At 44.0% G+C, this 19,392-nt stretch overlaps 2 long non-coding RNA genes across 4 annotated transcripts in view; one reads left to right on the plus strand and one right to left on the minus strand.

The window, feature by feature from the left end:
* Window positions 1-19,392, plus strand: part of LOC119858983 — a 51,460-nt gene that overhangs the window by 17,591 nt on the left and 14,477 nt on the right. For 2 of the 3 annotated variants that reach the window (XR_006282610.1, XR_006282611.1), the window contains exons 6-8: window positions 1,212-1,272; window positions 1,800-1,829; window positions 4,320-4,402. This is a non-coding gene — a long non-coding RNA (uncharacterized LOC119858983). The remainder of the gene's footprint in view (window positions 1-1,211; window positions 1,273-1,799; window positions 1,830-4,319; window positions 4,403-19,392) is intronic. The other variant, XR_006282612.1, reaches the window with a different exon arrangement.
* Window positions 12,352-19,387, minus strand: LOC122460956. Its single transcript, XR_006282607.1, has 3 exons — window positions 18,099-19,387; window positions 17,791-17,867; window positions 12,352-12,394 (listed from the first exon to the last, which is right to left on the minus strand). It is a non-coding gene; the product is annotated as an uncharacterized LOC122460956 (long non-coding RNA).

Below are 19,392 nucleotides of genomic sequence, written 5' to 3' on the forward strand. Positions count from 1 at the left end.
CTCAGATGGCAGAGCAAGCAAGGTGCCTTCTTCCCTGGGTGGGAGGTGAACTCACACAGATTCACGTCTGAACTCTGGGTCCTCATTGACCCAGGACAAACCACTGTGAGGGAGCAGAGAGGGGCACAGAAAAGGAACTTTTGGTTGTAGAACTCAAGAACATGAGGCAGAAGGCACTGCCCCATGCACTCTGGGGTGAGTGTCCTGCTCACAGTTCTATGTTTATGAATCCTGCTTGTGGCATTTTCCCTAATTAATGTCGGTTGACTTCCCTCCTTTCATTAAAAGTTTATTTTCTATACTCAGATTCTGTGTTTGCAAGTGGGGAAGTATTGCCTGTCATTGGCACCCAGGGGTGGTGTGTAATTTTCCCAGGTTACTGGGTGGGGGCTTGAGCCGATTTTCTGTTGTATTTGTTGAAGAGGAACCCCTAGATATTGAACCTGGCCCTGGTTGCTGCTGGCTCCACCTGGCAGAAGAGTTAAAATTTTATTTTAGGTAGGTGGAATCCAGTTTTCTTCGTTCCGGTTTAAATAATTTGGAACAATGCAATGTGTAAAACTGAAAATGCAGCTGCATGTCATGCAAAAATAGATTGCAGGGAAGGCATTAGTTTTATGTAAAATATACAGCAAAAAGCAGTACAAAATATTTCTCCCCCCCACCCCACCCCCCACTGTTCCTCTGATATTCTTGTTAACTGCTGGAATTAGCCTACCTGCTTGTCACCATGGAAGGTTTTCCTCCTTTCCCCCCCCTGCTGTGGGTGATGGCTTATCTTAAGTGATCACTCTCCTTACAGTGTGTATGATAAACCCATTGTTTCATGTTCTCTGTGTGTGTGTATATAAATCTCTCCTCTGTTTTTTCCACCAAATGCATCCGATGAAGTGAGCTGTAGCTCACGAAAGCTTATGCTCTAATAAATTTGTTAGTCTCTAAGGTGCCACAAGTACTCCTTTTCTTTTTGCGAATACAGACTAACACGGCTGCTACTCTGAAAATAATTCTAGTTACCCACTGCCAAGCAATTTCAGCTACTTATCAGCTTTCATCTTGGCACCATTTTAAAATATGACTACAAAAGCAAAACCAGTCCCCAGTTTCCATTGTTAATATAGAGCTGTGTGTACTCAGTGTATATTAGTATTTTTATAATGGGTAGATTTATTGCAGATGTTCAATACAAGTAAGAACTTTGTGTTTTTTAGGAGCAGAAAAGGAAAGAGAAATTAGAAAAAAAAGAAAGAAATGTTATTAAAAGCGGCAACGGTAAGATGTGTTGGCTGTTTTATACAAATTGCTTCTCAGGGATCAGCATGACAAATTCCTTAAAATTGATACAGCAAAATGGGTTTCAGAGTAGGCTGTATATAACCTTTCCTTGATTGGTAAAGGTTAAAAATTAAGTTAGTAGAAAAAAAGTTTTTTCCTAGTCTTTGGCTTTACTCTTGCGTGTACATACACTATCATAAAGCCTTTTCCATGTCACACAACTGTCCTCTTAAGCAAAGCCATACTTAAACTTTTTTTGAACAGTTGTATCTAGAAGGGCTTGATTCTCCAAAGTGGGCCAGGACTTTCTGAAAAAACAGTTTTTAGCCGAAACTTTATTCAAGACTACCTGATGGTATATTTTGAGCATGTTATGTTGAATCTTGTTCTAACATAGCTAGATGCTATTTTTAGAAACATATTTACAATGTTTGGGAGTAACAATTTTCAAAATGATGTCAAACATAGTTACAAATTATGTAAACATGTCAATGCTAATTATATCTTTCTCTTATCTATCCAAGAGATATTAGAGAATATCCAACCACTAACAGGTGAGAAATTAAATCCTTATTTCCTTGACAGAATACACACTCCCATCCACATCCCCACCCCCAACTGGTGGGTCATCTGTGGTAGTTGAACTCAGGGTCTCTGGATCTAAAAGCATGAACCTCGCTGCCTGGCCCATAAAACTGTCTACATGGTCCACCTGCTAGAGAGGGACAAAGACCCACACTGGTATTAACATGGGTGTGTGTGTCTGTCTCTCTCTCTCACACACACTCACTCTGTTAATCTGATTTTCCTAGGTACTCAGCACCCACAATTCCAGCTGAGCTCAATAGGCATTGAGGATGCTCAGCACCTCTTTGAAATCTTGTGTGTGAGTTGGGAAATCCCTTTGGCAGTATTTTGAATGAAAGTCAGTCATTTTGGCTTATTCTATTATATAGGCTAAAGGAAAACCTCTCACTCGAGTGTTGAGCATTTTCAGGAGGAAACTCCTGGTCCTGCAGTGCGGAGAGTGACAGCACCAGCCTGAATCTAGACAATAATGTGAACTAATGTATTTTGGATTAAATAAATGTTGGCCTCTATGGGCCAAATCCACCATTGCCATGAGTGGGAGCAATACCATGGGCTGCAGTCACAGCCCTTATGCCTGCAGTGTATCTCCTGAGGCTTTCTGTACCAAGTATCTTGGTGCTAAAGTATTGGCTGCGAATTCCCAGCCTCTCCTGGTACCTGGTGTTGCGTCTTCCCAAGGCAACATGTGTGGGGGCATGCAAGGTCATATGCCCTGCCCCTGCTCCCCAGATTTCTGCCAGGGTTCACACCAGAATGTGACCAGTAGCAGCCTTTCGGGCAATGTGGGGGAGGGAAGGGATGGGAGCGGCTTCCAGCTGCAGGGGAGGAGGAGGGGACGGGAGAGGGATGACTTGGCCTGTGTCTTTGCAAAGCTCATCTCTTCTCCCCCTACTCCTACCTCTTCCCCACTGCTGGAAGAAGCTTGTCCCTTCCTGCTCGCACAGTTTTGAAAGACTGCTCCTGGCCACCAACATAACCTAGCTGCAGCACAGGCCGCAAGGGGTTAAACCCTAAGGTTTAGGGTTGCCAACCCTCCAAGATTGCCCGGAAGTCCCCAGGAATTAAAGATTAACATCATGTGATGAAACCTCCAGGAATACATCCAACCAAAATTGGCAACTCTACTAAGGGTGCATGGTGCATCAGGGCCCTGGGAACCTGACTGCAGGGGCTTCAGTGAACCCAATCAGAGAGGTGGCACAGGAGGGGAGAGTGCCTAGGGGATGGAGCAGTCCCGCGTTCCCTGGAGGCAGGACACAGGGCAAGGGAGCGGGGTGAAGAAGGTGCTAAACCCCCGTCCCGGGAGCTGCTGTAGATTCTCCAGGTTTGGGTGTGAACAGGCTGGAAATTGCTCCCCCCCACAACTCCAGAGTTTAGCTGAGGGGTGGAGAGGCTTCCCCGTGTCAGCACTGTGTGGCTCTTTGGAACATGCAGGGCGTGGCTCCTTCTGGCCAGTGCCCTGGGTTGGATGGTCTTAGGCTTTCCCAAGTGCCAGCTGGACATGGGACGGGGAGGGGGGCCGAGCTGATGGACCAGCAGGGGGAATGGCTGGTCCTGCCCGCCGCATCTTCACTCTGCCACCAGCCTTGCATACCCACCCCCATTATCAGTTACTGGACCTCCCCCACACTCTCCGCTGGTGGTCAGGCGGCTGTGAGCAGTGATCCAGCCAGCAGCAGGACCCGCCAGTACTGATGTGGAAGAGACAGAAAATACAGGACAATTTGTCCATTTTTAAGAAAAAGTTGGGACACCTGCAGGAGGGCTTAAATACGGAACTGTCCTTTTAAAAAGGGGACATCTGGTCACCCCACTGAACACCCTTGCCCTGGCCCATTCCTTTCCCAAGGCATGTCCCTGCCCTGCCCCTTCTCTGAGGCCTTGTCCCCCGCTCACTCCATTCCCCCCTCCCTCCATTGCTCACTCTTCCCCACCCTCACTCGCTCATTTTCATCAGGCTGGGGCAGAGGATTGAGGTGGGTGGGGGGTGAGAGCTCTGGCTGGGGAAGGGGGTTGGGGGCCGAGAGATTTGGAATGTGGGAAGGGGCTCCAGGCTGGGGCAGGGGCTTGGGATGTGGGAGGGGGTGAGGGCTCCAGCTGGGGGTGCAGAGTCTGGGATGGGGCTGGGGATCAGGAGTTTGGGGTGCAGGAGGGGGATCTGGGGTTGGGAATTGGGGCATGGGGTTGGGGTGTGGGCGCAGCAGGGGTGCTAAGGCAGATGGGAACCAGCCAATGGGAGTGTGGTGCCGGCGCCGACTAGAGCCACTGTGACCCAGTATGGGGTCGCAACCTGTAATTTGAAAACCATTGAATTACATAGTGAAGAAATGTATCACTATGGGAACAGGGTATCCAATATTGCTGGGAAGGAATGCACTGGATTTTATGATGCAGTACAACATATTTTTGGAAGTTGTATTCACTCTAGTCTGATTTTCCAAATTCCTCCTAAGTGTAGCAACCGGCATCTGGAGCTTGTCAACAAAATACGTCCGATCCGATCTGAAAGCATCCCACTTTGAAAGTTAAAAATAATGTAAGTACTGGGTAAAAAGTTACTCTTTGGAAAGAGCCAGCAGCAGCTCTCTGCAAAGCTCAAAACAGGGATGGCCTTTGTGTCCTGCATAGCACAGCAGTGAGCACACTGTGTGCATTTAACAAATAAATGACTAGTTTTGCTTCCCTACTTGGAGAATTTTCTCATATAGTGGGTGTTGTACACGGCTTCTGCCCTCTTCTGGATTAAATTGGATCTGCCCTGGAGTTTAGCAAAAGATTCTGCTAGGGCTGTGGAGTTAGTCTCTAAGGTGCCCCAAGGACTGCTCATTGTTTTTGCTAGTGCTGATAGCTCAAAGAGATTTCACTAGCACAAACGGAAGGAGAGGGTTGAGTCTGCAAAGCTTTATGCAAAGGCAGATGGGAATTGTAGTGCTATGTGTGTGGGGAACAGCATAGATCTGAAGGTGCAAAATCGGTCTAACGTTTCACTTGAACTCAGCACTTCAGTGGTCTGTCTAGAATGTCTATAAAAGGCCAAATCCCTGATAGCAATTATGATGATATACAAATCAATAGGAAAGCAGAGGGCAAGGGATTATTAATCAAATCCTGTAATTTTCTTGGGGAATACTGTCTTAAAGCAATACTGTCTTTAAAGGCAACTCTGATTCCTTAGAGGAAAGTAGTGCCCAAACAGGCTTAGCATGCAAGTTAAAATGTTTTGCATTTCCCCACTGATCCATCCCGGCAAACTCCACTGCAGACCTGACCATGAGTGCTTGCTGGCTCGTGCCTCAGCTCTGTTACAGGCAACTGGTGAAATTTCATTGAATAAAGTATTTGCTAAATATTCACCCATCTTGTGAGCTGGTGAACTAATAATCATACAAAGATCAGGCTGTGCCATGAATAATTCAACCATACATGGTCACTAGCAAAAAATTCTACCCTGTCCCCCCACCCCCCTCTGGGGAGGGACTAAAAGACCACACACCTCCTGGGGACCCACCCCCATATGGAATCCCCCTTGTTCTCGCACCCCCTGCCCTGGGAAGGGACTGATGGCCCCCACACCCTCCCGGGGACACCCTCCCTGCATCTCCCCACAGGGAATCTCCCAGACCCCCTGTCCTGGGGTGGGAGTGACAGAGCCCCATTCCCCCAGAGGGCCATCCAGTGCCCTCCATAAGGGACCATCCCTGTGGTCCCACAACCCTTGCCCAGGGGGAGGGGGGTGGAATTGACAGACCCACACCCTACAGGGGACCCCCCCACACCCCCTGACCAAAGGAGGGACCAACAGCTCAACCCCCCCAACAAACCTGGCAAACCCCACTTTGGCCACCAGGAAAGGGGCAGGACCCCCACTGTGAGGACTCCCCACTCCCCCATGATGGGAATTCGCCCCCTGCCAGGCAGTAAGGAGGTGGGAGATCCCTTCCCTGACTCCCCACCCCCCGGCTTCCCATTATTGGGGGAAGATGCTTTCTCCCTGCCCCCCATGGACCCTCTTATCAGAGGCTGATGTCCCCACTGATCTGAGACTGACCCCCACCCATCAGAGAGATTCCCTCCATAACCTAGGGATGACACCCGCTATCTAGAGTAATGCCTCCCCCAGTAGCTGGAGGATGACAGCCTTTTAGCTAATGTGACACCACCCCAGTCCCTGACACCTCATCTCTCTCCTTGCTGTCAGAACAGGGGCATTGCTATGTGTGGTGTCCCCCCAAGGGGGTGCTGGTGGAAGCACTAACAGGGGAGAAATGGTGTCCCCAGCCCCAAAGGACTTGCTGGCTAGAATGTGGGAGCTCAGCTTGTGCTGATTTAGCCACAGCTGCATCAAGTGGTCATTGGGCAGTGGTGCAGGCAAGGTGGGGGTGCTGCAGCCTGTGGGCCAAGGGCTGCACTCCCAGCTCCTTTTGTCTGGCTGTTAAATTCACTACAGCGAAAGGTGTTTCCATTTATTTTATGCCCCCCATAACCCTCCCAGGCTCAATGTGCTGCACCTTTTTGCCTGGTTGACAATATTGTTGGAGTTGTCTGAAAGGACAGCTTGGTGGGAGATAATGGCTGTTTGGTCTACACTTTACATTTTAGCAGCAGAGGTGTGAACAAACTCACACCTGCTCTACCAAGCTTATGCTGCCAACACCCCCCCAGCATAGCCACAGCTACATCAGTATCTTAGGGCATCTGTTTACATAGCTAAAGTCCTTCTAGGATGCCTTGTCTAGACTCAGAATCTCAGCACTGGGGAAGAGGTGGGAGACTGGTGTATGGCTCTTTACAAACTGTGGTGACAATGGCTGCAGAGATCAAAGCTTTGCTGGGGGTAGATGTAGCTCTATGCAACTTGTAAAAGAATTTGCAATTAATTGTGGGGGTTTGTGAGATTCTGGTCCAACTGGGCAGTGTAGTTAAAAGGCATGCCTTGTTCACTGGATGGTGGGAAGTGTAATAGACTACTTGGGTTTCAAATACCTAAGAGGAAACAGACTTTTGGCAGTAGAGAAGGGCTTGATCTCCTTGCTCTCTGCTCTAGCAACGCTTGAGAATGACTACCATGCAGCCCCGTAGCCTGTCTTTCAAAGGGGCCAATACCAGATACTTCAGAGCGAATGACCAGAACAGGGCAATTATGAAGTGATCTATCCCACTGGCCAGTCCCAACTTCTGGTAAACAGAGATTTAGGGACACCGAGTGCATGAGACCCTGACCACCGCGACTGATGAATTTATCCTCACCTTCTTTTTTGAATCAAGTGCTACTTTTGGCTTTCACAACAGCGCAACGAGCACCACAGGATGACAAGGAAGTCCTTATGTTCATTTTAAACTCGCTGTCTACTAATTTAACTGGGTTACCACTGGTTCTTGTATTACATGAAGGGACAACCAACACTTCTGCCACACTATTCATGAGTTTATAAACCTTTAGCCTATTCCCCTTACTCATCTCTTTCCTAAGCTGAACCGTCCATCAAACTCTCCCCTTACGGAAGCGCTTCTATACTCATCATTCTTGGTGCCCTCCTCTGTACCTTTTCCAATTCTTATACATCTTTTCTTGTGACAGGAGTGACAAGAACTGCACCCAATATGCAAAGTGTTGGCATACCATGGAGGTATATAGTGGCAATATGATATATATGATCTTAGCAACCATTAGGAAAGGAACAGTTAACATTGTTTGCTTTTGCCAGGATTACTTTTGGAGCCTTTTTTTTTTAAATCAGTATTACATTATCTAGCCACCAATGTGACAGCTGCTGATGTAAGTGATAGGTTACATACTAAAGTTAGTAGCTCTGTAATTTTATATCTAAAGTTCCTTCCAAACTCTCAGGTGAAGATCAGCTGGGCCTGGTGACTTATCAGTAATTTTGTTCCAAAACCACCTCTATCTGGAATAGGTCCCTAGATGTGTCACCTAAAAAGAGGTTTCAGAGTAGCAGCCGTGTTAGTCTGTATTCGCAAAAAGAAAAGGAGTACTGGTGGCACCTTAGAGACTAACAAATTTATTAGAGCATAAGCTTTCGTGAGCTACAGCTCACTTCATCGGATGCATTTGGTGGAAAAAACAGAGGAGAGATTTATATACACACACACACAGAGAACATGAAACAATGGGTTTATCATACACACTGTAAGGAGAGTGATCACTTAAGATAAGCCATCACCCACAGCAGGGGGGGGAAAGGAGGAAAACCTTCCATGGTGACAAGCAGGTAGGCTAATTCCAGCAGTTAACAAGAATATCAGAGGAACAGTGGGGGGTGGGGTGGGAGGGAGAAATGCCATGGGGAAATAGTTTTACTTTGTGTAATGACTCATCCATTCCCAGTCTCTATTCAAGCCTAAGTTAATTGTATCCAGTTTGCAAATTAATTCCAATTCAGCAGTCTCTCGTTGGAGTCTGTTTTTGAAGCTTTTTTGTTGAAGTATAGCCACTCTTAGGTCTGTGATTGAGTGACCAGAGAGATTGAAGTGTTCTCCAACTGGTTTTTGAATGTTATAATTCTTGACGTCTGATTTGTGTCCATTCATTCTTTTACGTAGAGACTGTCCAGTTTGGCCAATGTACATGGCAGAGGGGCATTGCTGGCACATGATGGCATATATCACATTGGTAGATGCGCAGGTGAACGAGCCTCTGATAGTGTGGCTGATGTGATTAGGCCCTATGATGATATCCCCTGAATAGATATGTGGACAGAGTTGGCAACGGGCTTTGTTGCAAGGATAGGTTCCTGGGTTAGTGGTTCTGTTGTGTGGTGTGTGGTTGCTGGTGAGTATTTGCTTCAGATTGGGGGGCTGTCTGTAAGCAAGGACTGGTCTGTCTCCCAAGATCTGAGAGAGCGATGGCTCGTCCTTCAGGATAGGTTGTAGATCCTTGATGATGCGTTGGAGGGGTTTTAGTTGGGGGCTGAAGGTGATGGCTAGTGGCGTTCTGTTGTTTTCTTTGTTGGGCCTGTCCTGTAGTAGGTGACTTCTGGGTACTCTTCTGGCTCTGTCAATCTGTTTCTTCACTTCAGCAGGTGGGTACTGTAGTTGTAGGAATGCATGATAGAGATCTTGTAGGTGTTTGTCTCTGTCTGAGGGGTTGGAGCAAATGCGGTTATATCGTAGCGCTTGGCTGTAGACAATGGATCGAGTGGTATGATCTGGATGAAAGCTAGAGGCATGTAGGTAGGAATAGCGGTCAGTAGGTTTCCGACCCCTCAGACAGAGACAAACACCTACAAGATCTCTATCATGCATTCCTACAACTACAGTACCCACCTGCTGAAGTGAAGAAACAGATTGACAGAGCCAGAAGAGTACCCAGAAGTCACCTACTACAGGACAGGCCCAACAAAGAAAACAACAGAACGCCACTAGCCATCACCTTCAGCCCCCAACTAAAACCCCTCCAACGCATCATCAAGGATCTACAACCTATCCTGAAGGACGAGCCATCGCTCTCTCAGATCTTGGGAGACAGACCAGTCCTTGCTTACAGACAGCCCCCCAATCTGAAGCAAATACTCACCAGCAACCACACACCACACAACAGAACCACTAACCCAGGAACCTATCCTTGCAACAAAGCCCGTTGCCAACTCTGTCCACATATCTATTCAGGGGATACCATCATAGGGCCTAATCACATCAGCCACACTATCAGAGGCTCGTTCACCTGCGCATCTACCAATGTGATATATGCCATCATGTGCCAGCAATGCCCCTCTGCCATGTACATTGGCCAAACTGGACAGTCTCTACGTAAAAGAATGAATGGACACAAATCAGACGTCAAGAATTATAACATTCAAAAACCAGTTGGAGAACACTTCAATCTCTCTGGTCACTCAATCACAGACCTAAGAGTGGCTATACTTCAACAAAAAAGCTTCAAAAACAGACTCCAACGAGAGACTGCTGAATTGGAATTAATTTGCAAACTGGATACAATTAACTTAGGCTTGAATAGAGACTGGGAATGGATGAGTCATTACACAAAGTAAAACTATTTCCCCATGGTATTTCTCCCTCCCACCCCACCCCCCACTGTTCCTCTGATATTCTTGTTAACTGCTGGAATTAGCCTACCTGCTTGTCACCATGGAAGGTTTTCCTCCTTTCTCCCCCCTGCTGCTGGTGATGGCTTATCTTAAGTGATCACTCTCCTTACAGTGTGTATGATAAACCCATTGTTTCATGTTCTCTGTGTGTGTGTATATAAATCTCTCCTCTGTTTTTTCCACCAAATGCATCCGATGAAGTGAGCTGTAGCTCACGAAAGCTTATGCTCTAATAAATTTGTTAGTCTCTAAGGTGCCACAAGTACTCCTTTTCTTTATTTCCCCATGGTATTTCTCCCTCCCACCCCACCCCCCACTGTTCCTCTGATATTCTTGTTAACTGCTGGAATTAGCCTACCTTGCTTGTCACCATGAAAGGTTTTCCTCCTTTCCCCCCCGCTGCTGCTGGTGATGGCTTATCTTAAGTGATCACTCTCCTTACAGTGTGTATGATAAACCCATTGTTTCATGTTCTCTGTGTGTGTATATAAATCTCTCCTCTGTTTTTTCCACCAAATGCATCCGATGAAGTGAGCTGTAGCTCACGAAAGCTTATGCTCTAATAAATGTGTTAGTCTCTAAGGTGCCACCAGTACTCCTTTTCTTTTCACCTAAAAAGACTATCAAATGTTGGAATCTCCCTCCCATCCTCTGCAGTGAAGACCAATGCAAAGAATTCATTTAGCTTCTCTGGAATAGCCTTATCTTCCTTGAGTGCTTCTTTAGCACCTCAATCATCCAATGGTCCCACTGTTTGGCATGCTGCCTGCTTTCGATGTACTAAAAAACAAGCTACTCTTCAAATTCTTTTCTTGCCTGCATAATTGGGGCTTTCCAGTAATCGTCCTTTCTTGGAAGCAGTTACTTCCCTTTTACCACATCATAAATGAAAGCTGCTGCCAGCACTGGTGCAGTGGCTTTAAAAATCAGTTTCCTATATAAGGGTTCTGCTGCAGAATAGCAATTCATTCTAAGGGCTGCTATCCAGCTCTGGTTGACTGTGGCCAGTATGAGCTGCTTCTGAGGAAGGTGTAAACGTGCTGAAGACAGGTACTAGGTTTAGATCTCATGTGGGATAATTCCCACATTTTAAAGACAGGCTTAAAGCCTAAAGCATGAGGCTTAATATTCCTTAATGCCATCCAGTTTTAATATACATAAGGGATTTTTTTAGAAAGAATCAGTGCCATTATCTTTTAGTAGAAAGAAAAGGAGTACTTGTGGCACCTTAGAGACTAACAAATTTATTAGAGCATAAGCTTTCGTGAGCTACAGCTCACTTCATCGGATGCATTTGGTGGAAAAAGCAGAGGAGAGATTTATATACACACACACAGAGAACATGAAACAATGGGTTTATCATACACACTGTAAGGAGAGTGATCACTTAAGATGAGCCATCACCAGCAGCAGGGGGGGGAAGGAGGAAAACCTTTCATGGTGACAAGCAGGTAGGCTAATTCCAGCAGTTAACAAGAATATCAGAGGAACAGTGGGGGGTGGGGTGGGAGGGAGAAATACCATGGGGAAATAGTTTTACTTTGTGTAATGACTCATCCATTCCCAGTCTCTATTCAAGCCTAAGTTAATTGTATCCAGTTTGCAAATTAATTCCAATTCAGCAGTCTCTCGTTGGAGTCTGTTTTTGAAGCTTTTTTGTTGAAGTATAGCCACTCTTAGGTCTGTGATCGAGTGACCAGAGAGATTGAAGTGTTCTCCAACTGGTTCAACAAAAAAGCTTCAAAAACAGACTCCAACGAGAGACTGCTGAATTGGAATTAATTTGCAAACTGGATACAATTAACTTAGGCTTGAATAGAGACTGGGAATGGATGAGTCATTACACAAAGTAAAACTATTTCCCCATGGTATTTCTCCCTCCCACCCCACCCCCCACTGTTCCTCTGATATTCTTGTTAACTGCTGGAATTAGCCTACCTGCTTGTCACCATGAAAGGTTTTCCTCCTTCCCCCCCCTGCTGCTGGTGATGGCTCATCTTAAGTGATCACTCTCCTTACAGTGTGTATGATAAACCCATTGTTTCATGTTCTCTGTGTGTGTGTATATAAATCTCTCCTCTGCTTTTTCCACCAAATGCATCCGATGAAGTGAGCTGTAGCTCACGAAAGCTTATGCTCTAATAAATTTGTTAGTCTCTAAGGTGCCACAAGTACTCCTTTTCTTTTTGCGAATACAGACTAACACGGCTGCTACTCTGAAACCTATCTTTTAGTAGGACTCTTTTTCCTTTATCTATGGGGTGCTTTGGAAACTCTCCCCTGACACCACAGTTCAAGGTCCTGTCTACAACAGAAGAGTGCAGTGCTTTAACCAACTTAATTCAAACTGGTGCAAACCCTTAAACCAGTAGTATTTGACATACATTTAGGAGATTTAGGAAATCAGTACCACTAGGTGCTTTTGAAACTCAGTCAGTCTTTGTTATAATACTTCATTAGTTCTTAACTCACTTGAGCCATTCAGGATATACAGTACTTGACTTTCCACTGTAAAAAAAAAAAAAAAAGCTGTAAACTTAAATTCTGCTGTAAGCAGCTATTACAGTCAAAGTATTGCTAGCTTCTGCCACAGTTTCATAGATACTAAGGTCAGAAGGGACCATTCTGATCATCTAGTCCGACCTGCACAGCGCAGGCCACAGAATCTCACCCACCCACTCCTACGAAAAACCTCACCTATGTCTGAGCTATTGAAGTCCTCAAATCATGGTTTAAAGACTACAAGGAGCAGAGACGCCCTCCTCAAGTGACCTGTGCCCCATGCTACAGAGGAAGGCGAAAAACCTCCAGGGCCTCTCCAATCTGCCCTGGAGGAAAATTCCTTCCCGACCCCAAATATGGCGATCAGCTAAACTCTGAGCATAGGGGCAAGATTCACCAGCCAGATACTATAGAAAATTCTTTCCTGGGTAACTCAGATCCCAGCCATCTAATATCCCATCTCAGGGGATTAGTCCTATTTACCCTGAATATTTAAAGATCAATTACTTACCAAAAATCACATTATCCCATCATACCATCTCCTCCATAAACTTATCGAGTAGAATCTTAAAACCAGATAGATCTTTTGCCCTCACTGCTTCCCTTGGAAGGCTATTCCAAAACTTCACTCCTCTGATGGTTAGAAACCTTCGTCTAATTTCAAGTCTAAACTTCCTGGTAGCCAGTTCATACCCATTTGTTCTTGTGTCCACATTGGTGCTGAGCTTAAATAATTCCTCTCCCTCTCCTGTATTTATCCCTCTGATATATTTATAGAGAGCAATGATATCTCCCCTCAACCTTCTTTTAGTTAGGCTAAACAAGCCAAGCTCCTTAAGTCTCCTTTCATAAGAGAAGTTTTCCATTCCTCAGATCATCCTAGTAGCCCTTCTCTGTACCTGCTCCAGTTTGAATTCATCCTTTTTAAACATGGGAGACCAGAACTGCACACAATATTCTAGGTGAGGTCTCACCAGTGCCTTGTATAATGGTACTAAAACCTCCTTATCCCTACTGGAAATGCCTCTCCTGATGCATCCCAAAACCACATTAACTTTTTTCACAGCCATATCACATTGGCAGCTCTTAGTCATCCTATGATCAACCAATACTCCAAGGTCCTTCTCCTCCTCCGTTACTTCTAATTGATGCGTCCCCAACTTATAACTAAAATTCTTGTTATTAATCCCTAAATGCATCACCTTACACTTCTCACTATTAAATTTCATCCTATTACTATTACTCCAGTTTACAAGGTCATCCAGATCCTCCTGTATAATATCCCGATCCTTCTCCGAATTGGCAATACCTCCCAGCTTTGTATCATCTGCAAACTTTATTAGCACACTCCCACTTTTTGTGCCAAGGTCAGTAATAAAAAGATTAAATAAGATTGGTCCCAAAACCGATCCCTGAGGAACTCCACTGGTAACCTCCCTGCAACCTGACAGTTCGCCTTTCAGTAGGACCTGTTGCAGACTCCCCTTTAACCAATTCCTTATCCACCTTTTGATGTTCATATTGATCCCCATCTTCTCCAATTTAACTAATAATTCCCCATGTGGCACGGTATCAAATGCTTTACTGAAATCTAGGTAAATTAGATCCACTGCATTTCCTTTATCTAAAAAATCTGTTACTTTTTCAAAAAAGGAGATTAGGTTGGTTTGGCATGATCTACCTTTTGTAAAACCATGTTGTATTTTGTCCCATTTACCATTGATTTCAATGTCCTTAACTAATTTCTCCTTCAGAATTTTTTCCAGGACCTTGCATACTACAGATGTCAAACTAACTAGCCTGTAGTTACCCGGATCACTTTTTTTTCCTTTCTTAAAAATAGGAACTATATTAGCAATTCTCCAATCATTCGGTACTACTCCTGAGTTTACAGATTCATTAAAAATTCTTGCTAATGGGCTTGCAATTTCAGGTGCCAATTCCTTTAATATTCTTGGATGAAGATTATCAGGGCCCCCCCGATTTAGTCCCATTAAGCTGTTTGAGTTTCGCTTCTACCTCAGATATGGTAATATCTACCTCCATATCCTCATTCCCATTTGTCATGCTACCATTATCCCCAAGATCCTCTTTAGCCTTATTAAAGGCTGAGGCAAAATATTTGTTTAGATATTGGGCCATGCCTAGATTATCTTTAACCTCCACTCCATCCTCAGTGTTTAGCGGCCCCACTTCTTCTTTCTTAGTTTTCTTCTTATTTATATGGCTATAGAACCTTTTACTATTGGTTTTAATTCCCTTTGCAAGGTCCAACTCTACTCAACTTTTAGCCTGTCTCACTTTATCCCTACATGTTCTGACCTCAATTAGGTAGCTTTCCTTGCTGATCCCTCCCATCTTCCACTCTCTGTATGCTTTCTGCTTCTTCTTAATCACCTCTCTAAGATGCTTGCTCATCCAGCTTGGTCTATGACTCCTTCCTATTAATTTTTCCCCTTTCTTGGGATACAGGCTTCCGATAGCTTCTGCAGCTTTGATTTAAAGTAATCCCAGGCCTCCTCTACCTTTAGATCCATAAATTCTTCAGTCCAATCCACTTCCCTAATTAATTTCCTTAATTTTTGAAAGTCAGCCCTTTTGAAATCAAAAACTCTAGTTGCAGATTTATTTTTGTTAATCCTTCCGTTCAGTTTGAACTGAATTAGCTCATGATCACTTGAGCCAAGATTATCCCCTACAACCATTTCTTCTATGAGGTCCTCGCTACTCACCAAAATTAAATCTAAAATGACATCCCCTCTAGTCGGTTCAGCAACTACTTGATGAAGGAATCCATCAGCTATTGCATCTAGGAAAATCTGAGCCCTATTATTATTACTAGCACTGGTCCTCCAGTCTATATCTGGGAAGTTAAAATCTCCCATGATCACGCAGTTTCCTTAGTATTTACTTTATTAAAGACATTAAAAAGGGCTCTATCCATATCCAAATTAGATCCCGGAGGTCTATAGCACACCCCAAGCACTAGCGTAGGAGAGGCTTTACTAGTTATCTTCCCCAATGTAATTTTTGCCCAGACGGACTCTGTCTTATCCATTGCATCGCTTCTTATTTCTTTACATTCTACCTCATCATTGATATACAATGATGCTCCACCACCTTTACCTTTGTTTCTGTCTTTCCTAAACAGCACATACCCTTCAATACCTGTAGTCCAGTCATGACTACTATTCCACCATGTTTCTGTTATCCCTATAATATCTGGTTTCACTTCCTGCACCAGTAGCTCTAGTTCCTCCATTTTGTTACCTAGGCTCCTCGCATTGGTGTATAAACATCTTAATTTTTGCTGTTTGGCCTCGCTCACATTTTGTACCCTATTAGGCACAGTCATTCTACAGCCAGTATAACCTATTAGACTAGTATCCATACCGCCCTCGCTCCTTATATACATTCTCCTACCCACGGCTGTATCCATTCTTACTTCATCTTCTTCCCTCTCAATGCTAAAATCTGGCATGGAGATTTTCTGGACATCTCCCATCCATCTCCCCCCAATTCCTAGTTTAAAGCTCTCTTTATCAGTTGTGCCAGCCTCGATCCTAGAAGTCTATTTCCTTCCCTACTCAGATGAAGTCCATCCCGAGAGAACTGTCCTCTGTCCGTGAATGCCTCCCAGTGGCCATACATCCCAAAGCCCTCCTTATAGCACCATTGCCTAAGCCATCTGTTGACAGTTATAATCTTGTCACACCTTTGTTGCCCTTCTCTAGGAACAGGAAGGATCCCACTAAAGATCACCTGAGCCTCAATTTCCTTAAGTGTCTTCCCCAGCCTAGCATAGTCTCCCTTAATACTTTCCAGTGAGAATCTAGCTGTATCATTTGTTCCCACATGAAGGATAATTAGGGGATTCTTTCCCGCTCCCTTTAGGATCCTTTTCAGCCTCAGGTCTACATCCCGTATCTTAGCACCCGGAAGACAGCACACCCTTCTATTCTCTGGATCAGCTCTAGTTACAGGCCGGTCTATTCTTCTCAATAAAGAGTCCCCTATCACATAGACCTGCCTTTTCCTAGTGACAGTGCTATTCTCCAGTCTCTCCCCTGTTCCCTCTGGCTACAAGTTCTTTCCATTCCTGTTTTCCCTTATAATCCTCTTCAACCCATCCTGTATCCTCCTGGGGCTCATATTTGGTGTAGTCTCCCTTGTCTCTTCCGCTTTTCCTATAGAACTAGCCTCTCTTCTCTTCTTCCTTACCCTTCCACCTTCAACAAGTACCTGCTGAGCCCCTTTTTCGTTTTCCAACTCTACAAACCTATTCCTAAACTCTATTTCTCCTTCACTAGCCCGTCTTTTCCTCTGCCTGTTTCTTTTAGTCACATGCTTCCACTGATCACTTTCCTCACCCAGTCTCCCCTCAAAATTCCCCAGCCCTGCTTCCATCCGTGAGTCTGAGCTTTTACCTTCCGATACCTCATGTCTTTGCTGCTTCATCTGCTCAAACCCCTTCCTAAACTCAACCAGACTTTCCACCTGCATCTCCAAACCTCGGATCTTTTCCTCCATCAGCTCTATCAGACGGCATTTCATGCAGAAAAAACTCTTACCAGGTCCCTCCAGGATCATGTACATACCACAGCTTCCACATCCAGTCATCCTCATTGTGTCTTCCACTACAGGAGTCACTCCCACAGCTGCCTCTGTAGCCGTCATCACCTTCCCACCTAAGTCCTGTTAATCTGGGAAACACAAGCCACACCAAAAAGAGCACACCCCAGCAAAAGCAAACCTCAAACAAGCACCACAATACAAACTCCCCCTCAAACTCTGCATTTCTGATGGAAATGGTTACTCCATCCCAAATCAGGAGGAAAATCAGGAGGAAAACTAAAAAAATCTGAGACTTTTTTGGTTGAGGTCAATTGAAACATTTCAACAATTTCAAAATGTTAAATTAAACAAACAAACAAACTATAATTAGCATGTGTTTCAAAACAAAATCTGTTTCAAGCCTCCCCCCCATGTATTAAAAATGTTCTGTTTTGACCATTTTAAAGATTTTCAAAACAGGAAATTCATCAAAACAACCCCTCATTTCCCAGGAACAATTTCAGTTTTGAGGAGTTGGAATTTTCTGACCAAAAAAAGTTGTTAAGACTTCCTGACCAGCTCTAGTTGTCAATGTAGTAGTAGACAATGGTACTTCACATACATCCATTTGTTTGAATAGAACACTGACAAAATTTTATTAGAAATTTCTGTGGGGACCATGCTCTTGGGCAAATAAAGGCATTGGCAATTCTCCTCTGCTTTTACATAAAAAATATAAAGGGAAAAATTCTATATATTTTACTGTCAAATAGGAAAAGAGGACCAAATTAGTTTTACTTACCAATAAGGTCACTTCTATCCAGCAGTAACTCTAGATCTTTGTCACGGATTACTTTCTCTCTGGATCCTTTAACCTCTCTATAGAAATAGGAGTATCTTAGTCTAAACACTAGTTCTCATCATTTTTCCACACAAAGACCCCCCCCCCCCACCGTCACCACCTTTCCATACCAGAATCCCCCAGGACCTCCCCTCCCATATATCAGAGATCCACATCCCATTTAGCAATACTGGAAGAGCAGGATAGTTGAGATCCTCAGACGCTTATTTGCATCTCCCAGGTCTAACAAAATGTGGAAGTTAACATACCTTTCATAGTCCCTGGATTTCAGTAATTCCATTAATTCCTTAGGATCCAAGCAACCCTTTGTTTGGATTAACCCAGATTTACCACCTTTAAACTGATCTATAAAAAGAGAAACCTTTTTTGAATATAAAGGCTGCCAAATTACCAATGAATTCTATAAACTGACATCTAATGTATGTTGCTAACCCAACTCAGAAAGAGAGAGAAAGAACTATTTCTTGGATATACTTGGATTTGTTGCCTAAACATATACCAAACATACCCTAAATTGTGACTACTAAATTAAATAGCGGAAGTCAGAGCTGCATAAAAGGTTTTCATGTAGGCCTTTACTTTCTAATCGTGTCATGCAAAAAAAAAAAAAAAAAAAGGTTGCAAAACACTGATTTGACATGCACACACACACAGTGGAAAAGCTATTAGTTCTACTTACAGTAAAAACATTGCAAATAAAGTTAGATGGTGGATGCCGAAATGTATTCTGTTTGCAATGTTGCTGATTGAAACAAAGTGAGGAGTATTATCACTACAAGATAGAGAATAAATGAAAGATATCCTGTCCATTTTATTGGGGTGTATTTCGCTCAGTGAATTAGCTATAACTGTTTTGATTAACATTTTTAAAACAAAAACATTTCTTCAGACGAGAACATCCAGACACCTTTCTGTACCCAAATCTGGATGTTTTCCAATTCAGATCTGAGTGTGGGAACAGAAGAGAAGTCTTCCAGACAACAGAATGTATTGGTATTGTAAAAACAAGAGAGATAGATTCAGTCAAAGTATGACTGAAGATGAGACCTGGAAGGTTTAATGAAAGAGGGGTCACTTGGATCAGCTATCATGTCTATCAAGAAATGGTATAAGATTACTTCTAATTGGCCATAGTTGAACAAGGTCAAAGCCAAGAACAACACAACACATGCCCAGAAGGCTTTACAGCTTTCTGTTACCATTGGACTCACCCAACCTTGCCTGAACTTTTGTTACATTTACTGAAACATCTGTCCATCCTTGTCTCCCCCATTATGCACTTCTTTCTTTCCTCAGTCACTTCTAAGATCTTGCTTTCAAATCCTACCACGCACCTCACTAAGTTTTTGTTAATTCTCCCTGTAGTGCTTTAGTACTTAAGATATGCTACAGGTTAACAATGTACTTCTCAGATGTAGAAAAAGTTGCATGAAATACTGAGAAACAGTATGTAACCATTTTAAAGAGACACAATCAATGTATATACAGTGTGCAGAAGAAAGTTTGCATGTATAACTTTACTTTGAGATTTCCTGACTTATC

The sequence above is a fragment of the Dermochelys coriacea genome, chromosome 7, assembly GCF_009764565.3.
Source record: "Dermochelys coriacea isolate rDerCor1 chromosome 7, rDerCor1.pri.v4, whole genome shotgun sequence".
Classification (NCBI taxonomy): domain Eukaryota; kingdom Metazoa; phylum Chordata; order Testudines; family Dermochelyidae; genus Dermochelys; species Dermochelys coriacea.